Source organism: Schistocerca gregaria, chromosome X, assembly GCF_023897955.1.
Source record: "Schistocerca gregaria isolate iqSchGreg1 chromosome X, iqSchGreg1.2, whole genome shotgun sequence".
Classification (NCBI taxonomy): domain Eukaryota; kingdom Metazoa; phylum Arthropoda; class Insecta; order Orthoptera; family Acrididae; genus Schistocerca; species Schistocerca gregaria.
Window position 1 is genome coordinate 548,222,946 of NC_064931.1, and position 19,063 is coordinate 548,242,008.

The window sequence follows — 19,063 nt, forward strand, 5'->3', positions numbered from 1 at the left end:
ACCTGGTGCGTTGGTGGGATGATTGCCTCGGTGCTCACGGCGATTCTGCCTGATACGCCAACCGATTCTGGTTCTGAGAGACCTACGAACGTAAACTTTTTGATAGTCTCTTATAACACGTTTTATATAACCAGGATAATAGAGATTAGTACAAAAAAATTGTGTCTTAAGGTATGGGGGCTGAAACGTCGAACTTTCAACAATTTATTATTGGAACAAAGATGTACAAGATGGGAAGAATCAGTTAACAAAACTCGCTAATATCGTAGCCGGGAAAGAACGGTAGTACTGCACTTTGCTGTAGAATCTCATTCCGATCCATAACTTGCGTTCGACGCTGTGTGTCATCTACGAGGGGCACTGGAACTAAAACCGAACACTCGCGAAAACGGCACTATGGAATGGTTCCATTCAAAAGTAACCACCACATCTTTTGACTAACACATTTATCCTATCAGGATGACGAGACGATCAATTCCTGTTTCGCAGAACGCGATCGGATCCTGGCGGAACCACAACCACACCCACTCTTGCACTTCATCTTCAGAGTGAGACCGACGTCCACCCATGTCTTTCATCTGGTCGCCAAAGACGTGAAAATCACACGTTGATAGATCCGAAATATATGGAGGATGCTGCAATGTTTCGCAACCAAATCGCTGAAATGCAGCCTTCGGGCCGTAGGTGACAGTGAGAACGACGGTTGTGGAAACGTGTACGGGCGATTAGACGTGCAAGTGCTGAACAACTGACCGCCCAAATGAACAAACTAGCTACCAACAGTGTCTCCTCAACGACTGTTCAGAGAACGTTGCTGCGTATGGGTCTTCGCTGTAGCCGCCTCGTTCATGCACCCTGGCTGACTACTGTTCATCGGCGACAAAGGCTGGGATTTGAATGCCAATACCGCAGCTGCACATCCACTATATGGAGAAAGCTGTCATTTTTAGGCGAATCATGTGTTATGCTCCATCGGACAGATGTCCGTTGACGTGTACGGATGAAACGTAAGAAAGCAAACGCCCTGAAACAACTGTAGGAAAGGTCCACTCCGGAGGAGGGAGCTTTAGTGTCTGGGAAAGTTTTTGTGCCATCTCATTATTCTGGAAGGTGCAGTGGATCAACACAAGTGTGTATCTATCTACCGCGACCATGTCCTCGGCACGATGGTATCCACCAGCAGGACAATGCAACGTGTCACAAGCTCGCAGAGTACGTGCTTGATTCGAAGAGCAGCAGGAAGAATTTTTCAGTACTGCCCTGGCCACCAAACTCCTCGGATTTAAACCCATTCGAGAATCTGTTGGAGCCATGAATCCTAAACATAGAAACCTAGTGCAGTTGGTCTCGGTATTGGACTCAACACGGCTCCACATCCCTTGCGGTACCCTTCATACTTGTTAATATTTACTTTTACTCGTGATGAGTAATTTGTAGTATTCGATCGTATTTCCATTCCTTCCGAACTGACTATGCGAATGTAGACGAGATGTGGCTCAAATTCAAAGATATAGTAGCAGCAGCAATTGAGAGATTCATACCTCATAAATTGGTAAGAGATGGAACGGATCCCCCGTGGTACACAAAAAAGGTCCGAACGCTGTTGCAGAGGCAACGGAAAAAGCATGCGAAGTTCAGAAGAACGCGAAATCCCGAAGATGGGCTAAAATTTACAGACGCGCGAAATTTGGCACGTACTTCGATGCGAGATGCCTTTAATAGGTTCCACAACGAAACATTGTCTCGAAATTTGGTAGAAAATCCGAAGAAATTCTGGTCGTATGTAAAATACACAAGCGGCAAGACGCACTCAATACCTTCGCTGCGCAGTGCCGATGGTACTGTTATCAACGACTGTGCCGCTAAAGCGGAGTTATTGAACGCAGTTTTCCGAAATTCCTTCACCAGGGAAGACGAATGGAATATTCCAGAATTTGAAACACGAACATCTGCTAGCATGAGTTTCTTAGAAGTAGATACCTTAGGGGTTGCGAAGGAACTCAAATCGCTTAATACGGGCAAGTCTTCAGGTCCAGATTGTATACCGATTAGGTTCCTTTCAGATTACGCTGACACTATAGCTCCCTACTTAGCACTCATATACAACCGCTCGCTCACCGCTAGATCTGTACTTACAGATTGGAAAATTGCGCAGGTCGCACCAGTGTTTAAGAAGGGTAGTAGGAGTAATCCATTTAACTACAGACCTATATCATTGACGTCGGTTTGCAGTAGGGTTTTGGAGCATATACTGTATTCAAACATTATGAACCACCTCGAAGGGAACGATCTATTGACACGTAATCAGCATGGCTTCAGAAAACATCGCTCTTGTGCAACGCAGCTAGCTCTTTATTCGCACGAAGTAATGGCCGCTATCGACAGGGGATCTCAAGTTGATTCCGTATTTCTAGATTTCCGGAAAGCTTTTGACACCGTTCCTCACAAGCGACTTCTAATCAAGCTGCGGAGCTATGGGGTATCGTCGCAGTTGTGCGACTGGATTCGTGATTTCCTGTCAGGAAGGTCGCAGTTCGTAGTAATAGACGGCAAATCATCGAGTAAAACTGAAGTGATATCAGGTGTTCCCCAGGGAAGCGTCCTGGGACCTCTACTGTTCCTGATCTATATAAATGACCTGGGTGACAATCTGAGCAGTTCTCTTAGACTGTTCGCAGATGATGCTGTAATTTACCGTCTAGTAAGGTCATCCGAAGACCAGTATCAGCTGCAAAGCGATTTAGAAAAGATTGCTGTATGGTGTGTCAGGTGGCACTTGACGCTAAATAACGAAAAGTGTGAGATGATCCACATGAGTTCCAAAAGAAATCCGTTGGAATTCGATTACTCGATAAATAGTACAATTCTCAAGGCTGTCAATTCAACTAAGTACCTGGGTGTTAAAATTACGATCAACTTCAGTTGGAAGGACCACATAGATAATATTGTCGGGAAGGCGAGCCAAAGGTTGCGTTTCATTGGCAGGACACTTAGCAGATGCAACAAGTCCACTAAAGAGACAGCTTACACTACACTCGTTCGTCCTCTGTTAGAATATTGCTGCGCGGTGTGGGATCCTTAACAGGTGGGATTGATGGAGGACATCGAAAGGGTGCAAAAAAGGGCAGCTCGTTTTGTATTATCGCGTTATAGGGGAGAGAGTGTGGCAGATATGGTAAGCGAGTTGGGATGGAAGTCATTACAGCATAGACGTTTTTCGTCGCGGCGAGACCTTCTTACGAAATTTCAGTCACCAACTTTCTCTTCCGAATGCGAAAATATTTTGTTGAGCCCAACCTACATAGGTAGGAATGATCATCAAAATAAAATAAGAGAAATCAGAGCTCGAACAGAAAGGTTTAGGTGTTCGTTTTTCCCGCTCGCTGATCGGGAGTGGAATAGTAGAGAGATAGTATGATTGTGGTTCGATGAACCCTCTGCCAAGCACTTAAATGTGAATTGCAGAGTAGTCATGTAGATGTAGATGTATAGATGAGACGTGATTCAGAAGAGATGTCATAGCAAATTACCAAAATACACACGTGTGGGCAGATGCAAAAGCTCGAGCACTCATGGAGGTGAGGTATCAGGTACGCTACAGAATCAGTGTGTAGGCAGGAATCGTCGGTGAACAACTCATAGTGCCATACACTTTACCAAATGGATTAACAGGTCCTGTGAATCACAGATTTCTACTGGAGAACGTCACCCTTCCAGAAAGGCGACGATTGTGGTTTACGCACGACGGGGCAGAGCCGCTATTTGTGCAGGCACGACGGGGCAGAGCCGCTATTTGTGCAGTACGTGACATAGTACCTATCCGTAACGTTTCATGGGCGATGGATTGATCGAGGAGGTTGCGTAGCATGGCGTTCCCGTTCACCGGACCTGAGTCCGTTGGATTTCTGGCTACGGGCACATTTGAAGACATTGGTGTATGCCTGGCCCATCGATAATGTACAGACGTTACAGGAACGTGTGACCGATGCATGTGACGCAACCAGAACCGTGGCAGGCGAAGAAAGGTTGAAGGAATGCGTCACGATCTGTGGTAACGACATGCAACGCTATCTATAGTGTCTGCTGTTACGAGAAATACGGTTGGGAATGAGAGAATGAAGTGGACAATATCCCAAAAGAATAGGAACTCTGATTCTAGTTTCGATCAATATTACCTATTGCAATTACGAAACACTTTTTTTTAAAACACCCTGTATAATAAGAAGTGTGGTTCACATTTCACGTCATGCTGTTAATTGGCATTGTCAGTGTATTCCCAGGATGGAGGAAGGCAAGGCCACATTACCTCGAACACTGAGGTGATAAACATCATGGGTTAGCGATATGCACATATGCAGATGATGGTAGTACCGCGTACACCAGGTATAAAAGGACAGAGCTGTACTTTATACTCCGGTGATCATATGAAAATGTTTCCGACGAGAGTATGTCTGCACGAGGAGAGTCAACGCACTTTGGACGCGGAATGGTAACTGGAGCTATATGCATGGGAGATTCCACTTCGAAAATCGTTAGGGAATTCAATATTCCGAGATCCCCAATGTCAAGAGTGCGCTGAGAATATCTAATTTCAGGCATTATCTCTTGCCACGGACAACGCAGTGCCCGATGATCTTGACTTAACGGATGAGAGCAGCAGCGTGTGTGTAGAGTTGCCAGTGCTAACAGACAAGGAACACTACGTCAAATAACCAAAGAAATCAATGAGGGACGTACGACGAACGTATCCGTTAGGACAGTGCGGCGAAATTTGGAATTAATGAGCTATAGCAGCAGCCGACATCGCCTGCAGGGCCTCTCCTGGGCTCGAGAACATAGTGATTGGACCCTAGACTATTGGAAAACTGAGAACTGCTCAGATGAATCCCGAAATCAGTTTGTAAGAGCTGATGGTAGGCATCGAGTGTGGTGCAGACCCCACGAAGCCATGGACACAAGTTGTCAACAAGGCACTGTGCAAGCTTGTGGTGGCTTCATAATGATGCCGGCAATGTTTACATGGAATGGACTGGGTGATATGGTCCAATAGAACCGATCATTGATTGGAAATGCAGCCATTCGTGGACTTTATGCTCCCAAACAAAGATAGAATTTTTACAGATGACAATGTCCCATGTCACTGGGCCACAATTGCTTGAAATTAGTTTGAATATCATTCTGGACATGTCGAGCGAATAATTCGACCATCCAGATCGCCTGACATGAGTCACATCGAGCATTCATGGGACATAATCGAGAGGTCAGTTTGTGCCCAAAACCCTGTACTGGCAACTCTTTCGCAATTATGGACGGCTATGGAGGCAACATAGTTCAGTATTTCTGCAGGGACTTCAAACGACTTGTTGAGTCTATGCCGCGTCGAGTTGCTGGACTACAGCGGGCAGCAGAAGGTATCTCATGATTTTTATCATCTCAGTGTATACCAAACAGAAAAATATGGTGTGAAACCAACTTCCGGATTTATAGCTACTTTAAGTTTTGCTTTACATCAAATTTCACTGCAGTGGAACCTCGCGTAGGGATCGTAATTCGCTCCAGAATTTTTCTCGTAGCACGAAAAACTCGTTAAGCGAAATTTATCCCACACAATTTAATGTAAGTATTAAAAGTTTTATGTTACTCATGCCATTTACTAAAAGAAAATTATATGGTACATACAGTATTATGTACTTTATCATTCACGGTACATAACTCTTTTTTACTAGGAAGCTACCTATAGTTATTTGTTTCTATCGACGCTTCAAAACTCGGCGAAAATGCGACACAGCATTATCGTCAAATAAATTTGTAGCGCGCATAGCCATTATTGCGGTGATAATTTTCAATGTACAATGCAACCGATTCCCACGCTTCCAGCATTTCTCTTATTGCACTAGAAGATTGCTGCTTTGCTGTTACCGCCTCCTCCTCTGAAGAATTCCTCCCCACAACTTCCTGCTGTGAAACAAACAAACTCCATAGCTCGTCCGTGGTCATTTCTTGGCTGTGACCTTTCACAATCTCATCGATACCATTGTTGTCCACATCTAGTCCCATGCTCTTGGCTAAAGACACAATCTCGTTGACTACAGGCTCCACAGGTACGGACTCAAATGCCTCATAGTCACATTAGACAACGCACTCCGGTCAAAGGTTCTTCTAAGCAGAGGTGAGAGTTCTGTTGAACCCCTTCCCATGTCTCTTCGATCATCTTGACGTGGGCAACGATATTGAAGTGATATTCAAACCTCTCTGAGAGTGAGATTGGTAGATTCAGTTAACTCAACGCAACGCTCGAAGAGTGCTTTAGTGTAGAGCTTCTTAAAGTTAGAAAGAATCTGCTGGTCCATAGGCTGGAGTAACGGACTGGTACTGGAAGGCAGAAATAGGATCTTGTTGAATTGAAATTCCTCAAGGAAGGGTTTTGAAGGCCTGGAGAATGGGCAGGAGCATTGTCCATAACAAGCAAGACACGGAGTGGCAGATTAATTTCAAGGAAATATTTTTTCACTGAAGGCCCAAACACTTCATTGATCCAGTCACAAAAAGATCACGTGTCACACAAGCCTTATTGCGGAACCTCCATATCACATTTAATCTTCTCTCCTGGACTTCACACTTCTTGAAGACTAGTGGAGTTCTGGATGGTAAACAATCAGCCGTTTAATTTTCAAAAACATGGTTCAAATGGGTCTAAGCACTACCAAACTACTAACTGAGGTCATCAGTCCCCTAAACTTGGAACTGCTTAAACCTAACTAACCTAAGGACATCACACACATCCATGCCCGAAGCAGGATTCGAACCTGCAACCGTAGGAGCCACGTGGCTCCGGACTGAGGTGCCTAGAACCGCTCGGCAACCACGGCTGGCTTTAATTTTCAAATCCCCGCTTGCATTGGCACAGAATATCAGTGTGAGACGGTCTTTCATTGGCCTGTGACCGGGCAATGCATTTTCCTCTGCTGTTACAAAGGTACGCTTTGGCATCTTTTTCCAGAATAGACCCGTCTCTCCAGAATTAAAAATACGTTACAGCAGATGACCCTCAGAATCTACGAGCATCTTGAAAGTTCCTGATGAAGTTCTCTGCTGCCTTTGTATCGGAGCTGACTCCTTCGCCGAGCCTCACAAAGCATAGGATGCTGGTTCTTCTCTTAAACTTCTCGAACCATCCGTGGCTTCCATTAAACGCTTCTTCGGTCGCTGATGACCCTGGCTTCTTCTTAACATGGCCAGCGAAACTCATTCTGGGCGTCTCACAAAAGATGTTCTCGTTAATAGTGTCGCCTTGCAATTGCTTTTCATTTGTCCATACAAGGAGCAACCTTTCGACATCGTCTAGGATACGAAACCGTTGTTTAGATGCTCTTGTCACTTCCTTTGAAGCATCTATCTCGTTAACCTTTTCTTATTCTTGAGGATAGTGAATATAGTTGAAGTAGACCGATTGTATGTCCGTGCTAAATCAACAACGCTCACACCACATTCGCGTTTCTCAATGATTTCAAGTTCCATTTCTAAGTTCAGTTTCTTTCACTTGTGGTCTTCTTGCTGCGGCTTTACTTCGCGGACGTGTCTACGAAGGTTATTAAAATGTGCACACGAAAAGCACGTTTAGAAAAACGTGTAATCACAAGCTGCACTAAGATGGTAGCAGAAAGAGCGCTAAACCCAGACTGCAGTACGCGCTAAAGACATTGTTCATATGTCACTAACTACAATGGAACGTGTTCATACTGTTGAACGTTTCCCTCAACGCTCACGAACGGCTGGTGACATCACTAAATCGTCGTCACTAGTTATGCGAAACATCGCTCGTTAAGAGACTCTCTTTTTCTTTTACAATTTGTTTTGCTCGTTAATTGAGGTTCCACTGTATTTGAAACTATACTTCCTTATTCTTGTTGCCTTATAACTAACGGCTCTGTTTTCAAGATGCAGACAAATAGAGAAAAGAGGCTTAGTTTCTCACCCTCTTCGTAACTTAAACAGTCACAACCGTGCGGGCTTATCTCAGAAATTGGGGCAGAACTTTATTTACTGATTTATTTTCGATCTGTGAAGACATATGACGTTGTTTGAATAGCAATTATGCATCTGTGTGCATTTTCCGTCAAGTTGTAAGTACTCAATCTGAGTAAAATACAGATACTCGATTTAACCGTTAATTACAGAGATTAAACTTATAGAACCGAGCTTTGTTCAGGATTCCCTGAAACGAATATAATCTTTCAAAATGACAGAAATTCAAAAATAGAGGAGGTGTCGTATGGCGAATAAAAGCTAGCATAAAATGTGCATTACACAACTGCGCGGAAGAACAATTTCACCCCATTACTCCCACTATCAGCAATGCTGTAATTGGAAAGCGGGCGGCTGGGGTGCACCAAACTCTGCTCCCTCGACGCAGAACACTGCGACGCCGGCGCCGCCCGCCTAATGAAGGCGGCGGGGACAGCCTCCCGCCTGCGTAGTGTCACAACACTATCTTAACTTCTGAGTTATTTACTCGTCCAAAGTTTTAAACTCGGGGAGCGCCGGCAGCGGGCTCCGCTCCTTTGCGCGGAGTCCGTGTAGGCCCACGACGGGCGAAAAAGCAAACGAACAAGCCAGGAGGCGGCGCTCAACGGACAGCCTCTCAGCCAATGGGCAGGTAACGTTACCTTCCTTCCTTTACAAACCGGAGTGCGCCAGTGGTGCCTGGATGTTCTCTGTCCGGCCTCTTTCCCCGTACTTTTCAGAATTTACTTGCTGTCGACATCGGACGGCGAGGGAACCAGAAAAGGGCCGAAAACTGCGGTGGAGAATGATGAAGGAAATACACTGCTCCACAAATCGTAATGACGAGGTAGATAAAGTCACATAATATATAAAGAAGTCTGTGGAAATAAATGAAAGTGGGTGAAAAAGTTCCCAGAGGTCTTCTAAACGGGCACGGAAAGCTGGCGTTGGGTCAGTGTCACTGTAGCGCCAAATGGTTCAAATTCAAATGGCTCTGAGCACTATGGAACTTAACATCTTAGAACTCCTTAAACCTAACTAACCTAAGGACATCACACAAATCCATGCCCGAGGCAGGATTCGAAACTGCGACCGTAGCGGTCACGCCGTTCCAGACTGAAGCGCTTAGAACCGCACGGCCACGCCGGCCGGCGCGCCAAATGGGTCTGGCCCCGTAATACGAGACACTTGAACGGGAAAAGACAGTGTGTATCAATCACAGAGCAGTTACGGTACACTGTGGTGTTGTTCTTCATTACAACATGGTCCAGAGAAATGTGTATGACTTCATATGGGGAAGAATCATCGGGAACCACGAAGGACGAAAGGTGACGACTGTAGCCCAGGAGTTTGGTACCGCTCACAGTATTGTTTCACGTCCAAAGGGTTCACTCCGAGCCACAGCCACTGCTGCCCGAAGGAAAAGAAGTGGTCGAACACAGTCAAGTACAACAGCAGATGACTGCTACATTGTGTGGGGACGAATAATGTTGTATAGGTGTACTGACCCGCAAATCTTTGAATATGGTACACTTGCCGATCACCGTTATTGTGACACTGTTCTGCTAAGCGTATTTTCAGCAGGGCATTCGGTTCTGACATCATTTTTATGGCTGACAATGCGCGACCGTACCGCACTGAACAGCGCAAGTTGACGTGCTCTTGGAACTAGAGGATATTCGCCGAATGAATTGGCTTGCCCGTTTCCCCGACTTAAGTCGCATCCAGCACGTGTGGGATGCGTCTTCCACACGCACCTACGACTATCTATCAGATGTCAACCGCGCTGGTGGAGGAATGGAACACTCTACCACAAGAATTCATTTCCAGCCTCGCGGCCAGCATGGGAGCATGGTGCAGAACATGCATTACCGTCAGTGATGACCACACACCCAATTAAAAATAACGTCCTATAGTTTCTAATGTTCAGGGGACAATCATAAATCTCGGTGACTTCACCGTAATTATTGTCTTTGAGTAAAAGTGTCATTTCTGTTCATCCCGTTGCGTATTTCTTTCAGTCGCCATCTGTACTTACTCTAGACGAAAATCATGCTGCAAGATTGTAACTGAACTGCACCTTTTGAAACGCTGTATGCCTTAGCTCTCTTAATTCCAACTTATCTCCGTCTCTACTCGAGGCATGGTGGGTCATCAGCGAGCACCAGAAAGAACTCTAATGCCAAGTTTCTATCTTTGTACGAGGGTCAGTCAAAAAGTAATGCCTCCTATTTTTTTTCTACGTTTAATTGTCAGGAAATTTAAATGCAATTACATAGGTTGAAAACCACAACATTGAGGATCATTTTGTCATTTTTCAATGTAATCTCCGCCCATCTCTACAGTTTTGGTCCATCTTTGAACAAGGGCATGTATCCCGGCACGGTAAAAATCACAGCTCTGCTTCCTAAGCCATTGACGCACGGATGTTTTGACGGCCTCCTCATCATCAAAATGAATCCCACGATGAGCTTCTTTTAGTGGCCCGAACAGATGGAAGTCTGATGGTGCCAGGTCAGGGCTGTATGGGGGATGAGGCAAAACTTCCCATCCAATTTTGACAATCTCGTCAGAGGTGTGACGACTGGTGTGTGGTCTTGCATTGTCATGCAAAAGAAGAACATCTGCCATTGATTTTGTTGGGCGAACTCGCTGAAGACGTGCTTTAAGTTTTTTGAGGGTTGTGACGTATTGAACAGAATTTATTGTGCATCCCTGCTCCAAAAAATCAACCAGAATCACACCCTCTGTAGCCCAGAAAACTGTTGCCATAACTTTCCCTGCCGATCGCACAGTTTTGAATTTTTTCTTCCTCGGCGAGCTTGTGTGACGCCACTCCATTGACTGCCTCTTTGATTCGGGTTCAAAAAAATGCACCCATGTTTCGTCCCCGGTCACAATTTTTTCAGAAACTCATCTCCCTCCAAACGGAAGCGCTGCAAGTGTTGGGAGGCTATTGTTTTCCTTGCCTCTTTATTCTGATCGGTTAACATTCTTGGAACCCACCGTGCACAAACTTTTGAGTACCCCAATTGTTTAATAATCGTGATCACACTGCCTTTACTAAGAGAAATAATGCGACACACTTCATCTGCACCACGAATGATGTCATCAACTTGCTGAATGTTGTGTGGAGTCACTGCACTCACCGGCCTGCCGCTCCGCTTTTCGTCAGTCAACGGTGTTTGCCCTTCAGCTTCCTTACAACGACGAACCCATCGTCTAACAGTGCTGACATCCACTGTCACAACACCATACACCTTCTTCAGTCTTTCATGAATGCGTATGGGCGTTTCACCTTCTGCATTCAAGAATTCAATCACACAACGCTGTCTCAAACGAACATCGATGTCGGCCATCTTACAAACTTCTGCTGTGCTGCCACCTGTTGACACAGAAAGTTGCTACTGCAGTGGGTTGCAGAAGAAGATTTGAGGAATGGCGCCAAATTCAAATTTTTCACTTAACTTAATTTTTTTAAGTAGAAAAAAATGGGAGGCATTACTTTTTGACCGACCCTCGTATCTTTGTTCGTGTAGAAAATGAAGTGTTGTAGAATCGGATAAATCTTTTTGAGACGCTCTGTAGTGTGCCTGTATCTCAGCTTCCTATTTAAATTTCCCAGCTGTTGAAGATAACTGTATGGAACTGAGAACGGGAGAAAGAAGTACTGAAGGATATAAGACTAGGTATTAACGTTCAGTGTGCGACGGCGTTATTAGAATCGAAACAAGGGCGCGGCAATTTGACATCCCAAAAATGAGAATAATACTTCACGTAATAAAGTTGTCACACTATCTTACTTATAGATAAATACACTCATAGTGAGGAAAAACGGAACACTTTGAACGACTAGATATATGAAGTTCATATTCACAGGACAAGTAACTTAGTATGTTCTGCAGAAATGATTAGCGTTTCAGTCACTTCAGTTGAGCATGTGAGCTGTTGCATAGTAGGCACAAGATTCGCCTTGAGCCCTGATAACTTGTACCATGAATGATGGCATAGATGCGTATAAGACCCGAATGGTATAGCCATCTATTCTGTATTCACCTGGTTCCGAAGTTCATTGATGTGGCTGGCATTGGGTCACAGTGCTGCACCCGGCGTTTCACCATATTCCACACATTTTTGATTGGCGCCAAGTCTGGTGATCTTGCGGGCCAGAGCAAAAAACTGACATCCTGTGACAGCAAGAAGGTACGTCTTCGAGCTGCACCATGTGATCGCGCATTTTCTTGCTGAATAATGGCCTCTAGTGTGTTGTTCAGAAAGGGTATGGCTACAGGTCGCAGGATGTCATTCACGTGGGTCACACTGGTCACAGTGGCCTGGACACATACCAACTGTGATTTGTGATTGTACCCAATAGCACCCGTCATCATAAAGCCTTGAGCTGGTCCTATATGTTTTGTGCGAATGCAGTCACTATGATGCCGCTCCCCCTGTCTGCGGCGAACCAAACTGTGGCCATCATTTTCAAACAAACGAACCTGGATTCGTGGAAAAAACTATCTGATGCCATTCCTGATCCCAGTAACGTTGTTCCACACGCCATTGCCGTCAAGCATGTTTCTGCACATTCTTCAAATGTAGGTGGAGAAGTGGACGACGCGTACGTATGCCATGTCGTAATAAACGGCCACGGACTGTCACCGCTGATAGTGTACGATGTGTTACACTGTTCCTGTTGCGCCATACCCGAAGAGGACGCATATCAGTCCTGCAATGCCTTTCGGATGAGGTGTCGATCTTGTCAGGGGTTGATATGGGTGGTGCGACCTAACTCCTCTCGTCGTGTTCTACGGCCTTCCGTGAACCATACTGCACATATCCGTTGCACTGCCAAAACACTTCGTCCCACACGAGTAGCAATTTCCCGGATGGATGCACCACATTCTCTCATGACAATAATGCGCCCTCTTTCAAACTCACTGATTTGACAATACGGTTCGCGCGTACGTATGCGAGGTATCCTGCACGTCTGCTCCCAAGTCACACTAATCCATTACCTTCAGTTTGTAGCGACAACGAGAGCCGCAGGCACATTTTACTGGTAGGTGGAGTTGCGCCGCGATATCGATGATAACCTTGAACCAGCGGGACGACATGCTTCATATGCTAATCATTTCTGCTGAACATACTAATGTACATATCCTGTGACTATGGAGGTCTTATCTCTAGTCGTTCAAGATTTTTTTCCTTGGCGTGAGTGTACTAGGCCAAATATAAAAGGAATGTATTAGGTTCAAATCATAAGATTTGTGACTTTTTCGTATATGCTGCAAATTAATATGAAATTTTTACAATAAGGACGTTGTAGAAGTTTTCATGGGGCAGTAGTTCCCAAACTGTCTGGACAGAAAAATTATTACTGGAGGAGTGCACACCATGGATATTCATGAAAGCGCGCGCCAACGATGGTCGGTATGAAAACAACTTACAGCCATTACATACAACCAAAAATTGTTAAAAAGTACAAATAACGCTGTTCCTTCGTTTTTCTATTGTTCGTACTTTCGATAAGAATTGTTTTTAGCACACTTGTGTTTTTGGGTTGGAGTCGACTAGATGAGTTTGTCCGCGAAGTATAGTCACCTGATTGGTAACAAGGCTGAATGTCCGCAGAAGTTGTGTACATCATATTGTAGTATTAAATCTGGGTACTGAAATTCTATGTTGAAAAAGAGTAGTGATTATTAAATGATCGTTAAGTACGTCTTGAACGCGTTTTGAGATATATTTAATCATTCGAGCCCCACTGGCTTCCAGCTGAAACCACCATTTTACTTATTTGTTCTTTTTTAAGTACCAGTGCCTTTCGCTTGAAACAACTGATGGTACTGCAAGACAGAGACTTCTAGACGTATTACCACGTTTGGCCTCCCGTGTCGGAAACAAGCGTCGACGTTACAATAAGCAAACAAGTTTGGAAGGTAGGAGACGAGGTGTTGGAAGGTAGGAGACGAGGTACTGGCAGAAGTAAAGCTGTGAGGATGGGTCGTGAGTCGTGCTTGGGTAGCTCAGTTGGTAGAGCACTTGCCCGCGAAAGGCAAAGGTCCCGAGTTCGAGTCTCGGTCCGGTACACAGTTTTAATCTGCCAGGAAGTTTCAAGCACAGTAGTGATTAAGGAAAATGCATTGCATTGTTGCGCATATACTATCAAGTGGTTCAGAATGTCCTTGTGAAATGCTACTATAAGAACTCTACGATAAGCCAAACGAGGCGCCTTCTCTCCCAGGTGCTATAATGTGGCAGTCGGCTAAAATACCTAGTTACGTGTGTGCATGGAGTGCATTGTAGCAATCACTCATAGCGTTCGAAGCAACTCTCGCCGCGGAGACTATACCATGCGATTGTAGGCAATTCCGACAAATAGTGGACACATTGTGGAGAGCATTAACAATGAAAGGAAATATACAGGACCGTCCATTGATCGTGACCTGGCCAAATATCTCTCGAAAGAAGCGCCAAACGAAAAAACTACAAAGAACGAAACTTGTCCAGCATGAAGGGGGAAACCAGATGGCGCTATGGTTGGCCCGCAAGATGGCGCTGCCATAGGTCAAACAGCTCAACTGCGTTTTTTAAAACAGGAACCCCCATTTATTATTACATATTCGTGTAGTAAGTAAAGAAATATGTATGTTTTAGTTGGACCACTTTGTGATAGATGGCGCTGTAATAGTCATAAACATATGGCTCACAGTTTTGGACGAACAGTAAAACGTAGGTTTTTTAAATTAAAATACAGAACGTAGGTACGTTTGAACATTTTATTTCGGTTCTTCCAATGTGATACATGTTACCTTTGTGAACTTATCATTTCTGAGAACGCATGCTGTTACAGCGTGATTACCTATAAATACCACAGTAATGCAATAAATGCTCAAAATTATGTCCGTCAACGTCAATGCATTTGGCAATACGTGTAACGAAATTCCTCTCAACAGCGAGTAGTTCGCCTTCCGTAATATTCGCACATGCATTGACAATGCGCTGACACATCTTGTCAGGCGTTGTCGGTGGATGACGATAGCAAATATCCCTCAACTTTCCCCACAGAACGAAATCCGGGGACGTCAGATCCGGTGAACGTGCGGGCCAGTGTATGGTGCTTCGACGGCCAATCCACCTGTCACGAAATATGCAATCCAATACCGCTTCAACCGCACGCGAGTTATGTGCCCGACATCCATCATGTTGGAAGTACATCGCCATTCTGTCACACAGTGAAACATCTTGTAGCAACATCGGTAGAACGTAGGAAATCAGTATACATTACGCCATTTAGACTGCCATCGATAAAATGGGGGCCAATTGTCATTCCTTCCATAATGCCGCCGGCCACGGTGCCCGAGCGGTTCTAGGCGCTTCAGTCGGGAACCGCGTTACTGCTACGGTCGGAGGTTCGAATCCTGCTTCGGGCATGGATGTGTGTGGTGTCCTTAGATTAGTTAGGTTTAAGTAGTTCTAAGTTCTAGGGGACTGATGACCTCAGATGTTAAGTCCTACAGTGCTCAGAGCCATTTGAACCATTTCAACTAAATACCTAGGTATTACGATTACGAACAACTTAAATTGGAAGGAACACACAGAAAATGTTGTGGGGAAGGCTAACCAAAGACTGCATTTTATTGGTAGGACACTTGGAAAATGTAACAGACCTACTAAGGAGACTGCCTATACTACGCTTGTCCATCCTCTTTTAGAATATTGCTGTGCGGTGTGGGATCCTTACCAGACAGAAATGACTGAGTACATCGAAAAAGTTCAAAGAATGGCGAAATATGGGAGAGAGTGTCACAGAAATGATACAGGATTTGGGCTGGAAATCGTTAAAATAAAGGCGTTTTTCGTTGCGACGGAATCTTCTCACAAAATTCCAATCACCAACTTTCTCCTCCGAGTGCGAAAATATTTTGTTGACACCGACCTACATAGGTTGGAACGATCACCACGATAAAATAAGGGAAATCAGAGCTCGTACGGAAAGATATAGGTGTTCATTCTTTCCGCGCGCTATACGAGATTGGAATAATAGAGAATTGTGAAGTTGGTTCGATGAACCCTCTACCAGGCACTTAAATGTGATTTGCAGAGTATCCATGTAGATGTAGATAGATCTTCATAATTTGGTTACACAGACACTTTCAGCTAAGTCGTAATGAACTGGCCATTCTGGGCTTCAACGTGCTCTCGATTTCGATTTGAAGCTGATCTGGATCGGCCACACACATTTGAGCTATGCAGTAAATATCTCTATACGTAACAATCCGTACTGCAGTTATTTCGGTTCACTGGTCCCTCGTTGGATATGTGTTAATAAACCTTCCGTCAGACCTGAGACATACTCTGCAAATAGTTTCTGTCTGACTGTCCCAAAATCTTAGAAGCACATTTTCTGGATATCAGAAGATTTCAGTCATGGTTCCAGATACCCATCACATAACGGCACTCTAAGGATACGTACTGAAAATTCTCTGGTTAACGTGCTATCAAAATTCACTGACTTTCAGTCACAATCTAGTGTCTCCACTGTTGTACATGAATTCACATTAACTCAAAGTGACAAATTACGGGCGTCAAACTCTCTATACATGCCATGTGTTCTGTTGAAATTCCAATGCATCTACTGTGCACCGTGCTTCAGTCACTAGATCTACACTTTCCATTTGAGAGCGAGAGCCAATAGGCCCAAAAAGAGTTTCCCTGAATTAATCCGCTCACTAAGCCATAGTTTAAACTTATTGCCTTTGTTGCTGCACAGCAAATGACCAAATCTGATTTTAAGGCCACCTCTCGGTAACTGTACTACACAATAGATCGTCTTTCTCTCCCAGCATAAATCTATAACAGTATTTTCAGTAGCGTTAGCTGGGTAAATGTTATGAGAGAACGAGAACACAAAAAACGTTAGTGAGATGGAAATCTGTGGAGCCACATAAATGATTGTGATACTTCGTTGGAAAGGTGTTGCACCCAAGCAGTCACTTCCATCTCGCCGGATCATTGAAAAAGGACACGGCTGACAGAGTGAGAGCCACTGCGAACATCATGATACGATTGCTTGGTAGATCTTTACGTAATCCACAAAATATCACTTGCAGCGTCATCCAGTTGAGTATACTCCGTATTTTAGGGATACTGTAGTACTGACTATACATACCCTAAGACGAATCACATAGCTCTTCTTTGCATTTTCCCGAGCTTCAACGTCAGTGTTATGTTGAACGTTGGTTACGCCATAGTCTGCGACGACAGTACAATATTTTTATAATCTACCTTCTTTCAGGGTGAACTAAAGTTCATTAATAACACTTCTCTAATGAACACAATACGTATCAACCGTCTCCAAAACTATATATCTGTGGTAATTCCCTCTCTTGTACAGATTCTCTTGTGTATCTGACAGCTGTCCCTGCTCGGCGATGATGTAAATTGATTTATATCGAATCATTCACCTATTTTTTGCATTACGTTGTACGCATTTGGTCATATTAAAGGTCAGCTAACTGATGATGCACCAAGCGTTTATTATCTGCAGATATTCCTGCATGTCTGAATAATATTATAAAGATGTGACCTACCACATAAGTCGTCTACCAACAGCCTCAAAGGGCTTCAAGCTTTACCCTCGTAGGTTGTTTCTACACAGAGTCAATAATAAGTCGTTCATACAACTGAGGCGCACGTTCTATATCATTTCTGACAATGTGCTGAGTACAAGTGCCGTATTATACTGGATCAGTATGAAACTAGCGAAGGGCTGCAGTGGATAGCACGCTCGACTGGATTCTGGGAGGGAGGTACTGCAGACTCGCTTTCGGCCCCAAAGGTCTTCCATGGTTGTGCAGAGTCGATCAAAGCTGAATGGTTTTCCTTTAAAAAAATCGTAGCCGATTTTTTGTCCGATAGGAACACGTGCTCTTTCTGCCACGTCGGCGGGACGTTCAGCTATCATCTTCTGCATTGTACATCTACATCTACTCGATACTCCGCAATCCACCTTCCGGCGCGTGGCGGAGGGTACCCCGTACCACAACTAGTCATTTCATTTCCTGTTCCATTTGCAAACAGAACGACGGAGAAACGAATGTCTATACGCCTTTGCATGTGCCCCAATTTTTCATATCTCATCTTCGTGATGCTTAGACGCAGTGTATGTTGGAGGCAACAGAAACGTTCTGGACTCAGCTTCAATTGATGTTTCTTTAAATTTTCTGAATAGTTTTCCTCGAAGAGAACGTCGCCTTCTTTCCAGGGATTCCTATTTTACTTCCCGAAGCATCTCTGTAACACATGCGTGTTGTTCGACCCTACACTATGTGGTCAAAAGTATCCGAACACCTGGCTGAAAATGGCTTAAAAGTTCGTGGCGCCCTCCATCGGTAATACTGGAATTTAGTGTGGTGTTGGCCTACCCTTAGCCTTGATGACAGTTTCCACTCTCGCAGGCATACGTCCAGTCAGGTGCTTGAAGGTTTCTTGGGGAATGGCAGCCCATTCTTCACGGAGTGCTGCTTATTACACATTACGACCCTCTTCAATTATCGGCGGTCTCTGTCAGTCAACAGACGGGGTGGGCCTGTACTCTTTTGTGCTGCACGTGTCCCTTTACGTTTCCACATCATTATCACATCGGAAACAGTGAACCTAGGGACGTTCAGGAGTGTGGAAATCTCGCGTACGGACGTATGACACAAGTGACACCCAATCACCTGACCACGTTCGAAGTCAATGAGTTCTACGGAGCGCCCCATTCTGCTCTCTCACGATATCTAATGAGCACTGAGGTCGCTGATATGGAGTACCTGGCGGCAGGTGGCAGCACAATGCACCTAATATGAAAAACGTATATTTTTGGGGGTGTCCGGATACTTTTGATCACGTAGTGTACCAGTAAAAAGTCTAACAGCTCGCCTCTGAATTGCTTCGATGTCTTCCTTTACTCCGACCTGGTACGGATCCCAAACACTCTAGCAGTACTCAAGAACAGGTCGCACTAGCGTCCTAAACGCGGTCGCCTTTGCAAGTGAACCACGTTCTCCTAAAA

At 44.7% G+C, this 19,063-nt stretch overlaps 1 protein-coding gene across 4 annotated transcripts in view; it reads right to left on the reverse strand.

Annotated features, from left to right (window-relative positions):
* Positions 1 to 19,063, reverse strand: part of LOC126297807 (protein O-linked-mannose beta-1,2-N-acetylglucosaminyltransferase 1-like) — a 1,990,313-nt gene that overhangs the window by 1,960,569 nt on the left and 10,681 nt on the right. The window lies entirely within an intron of this gene.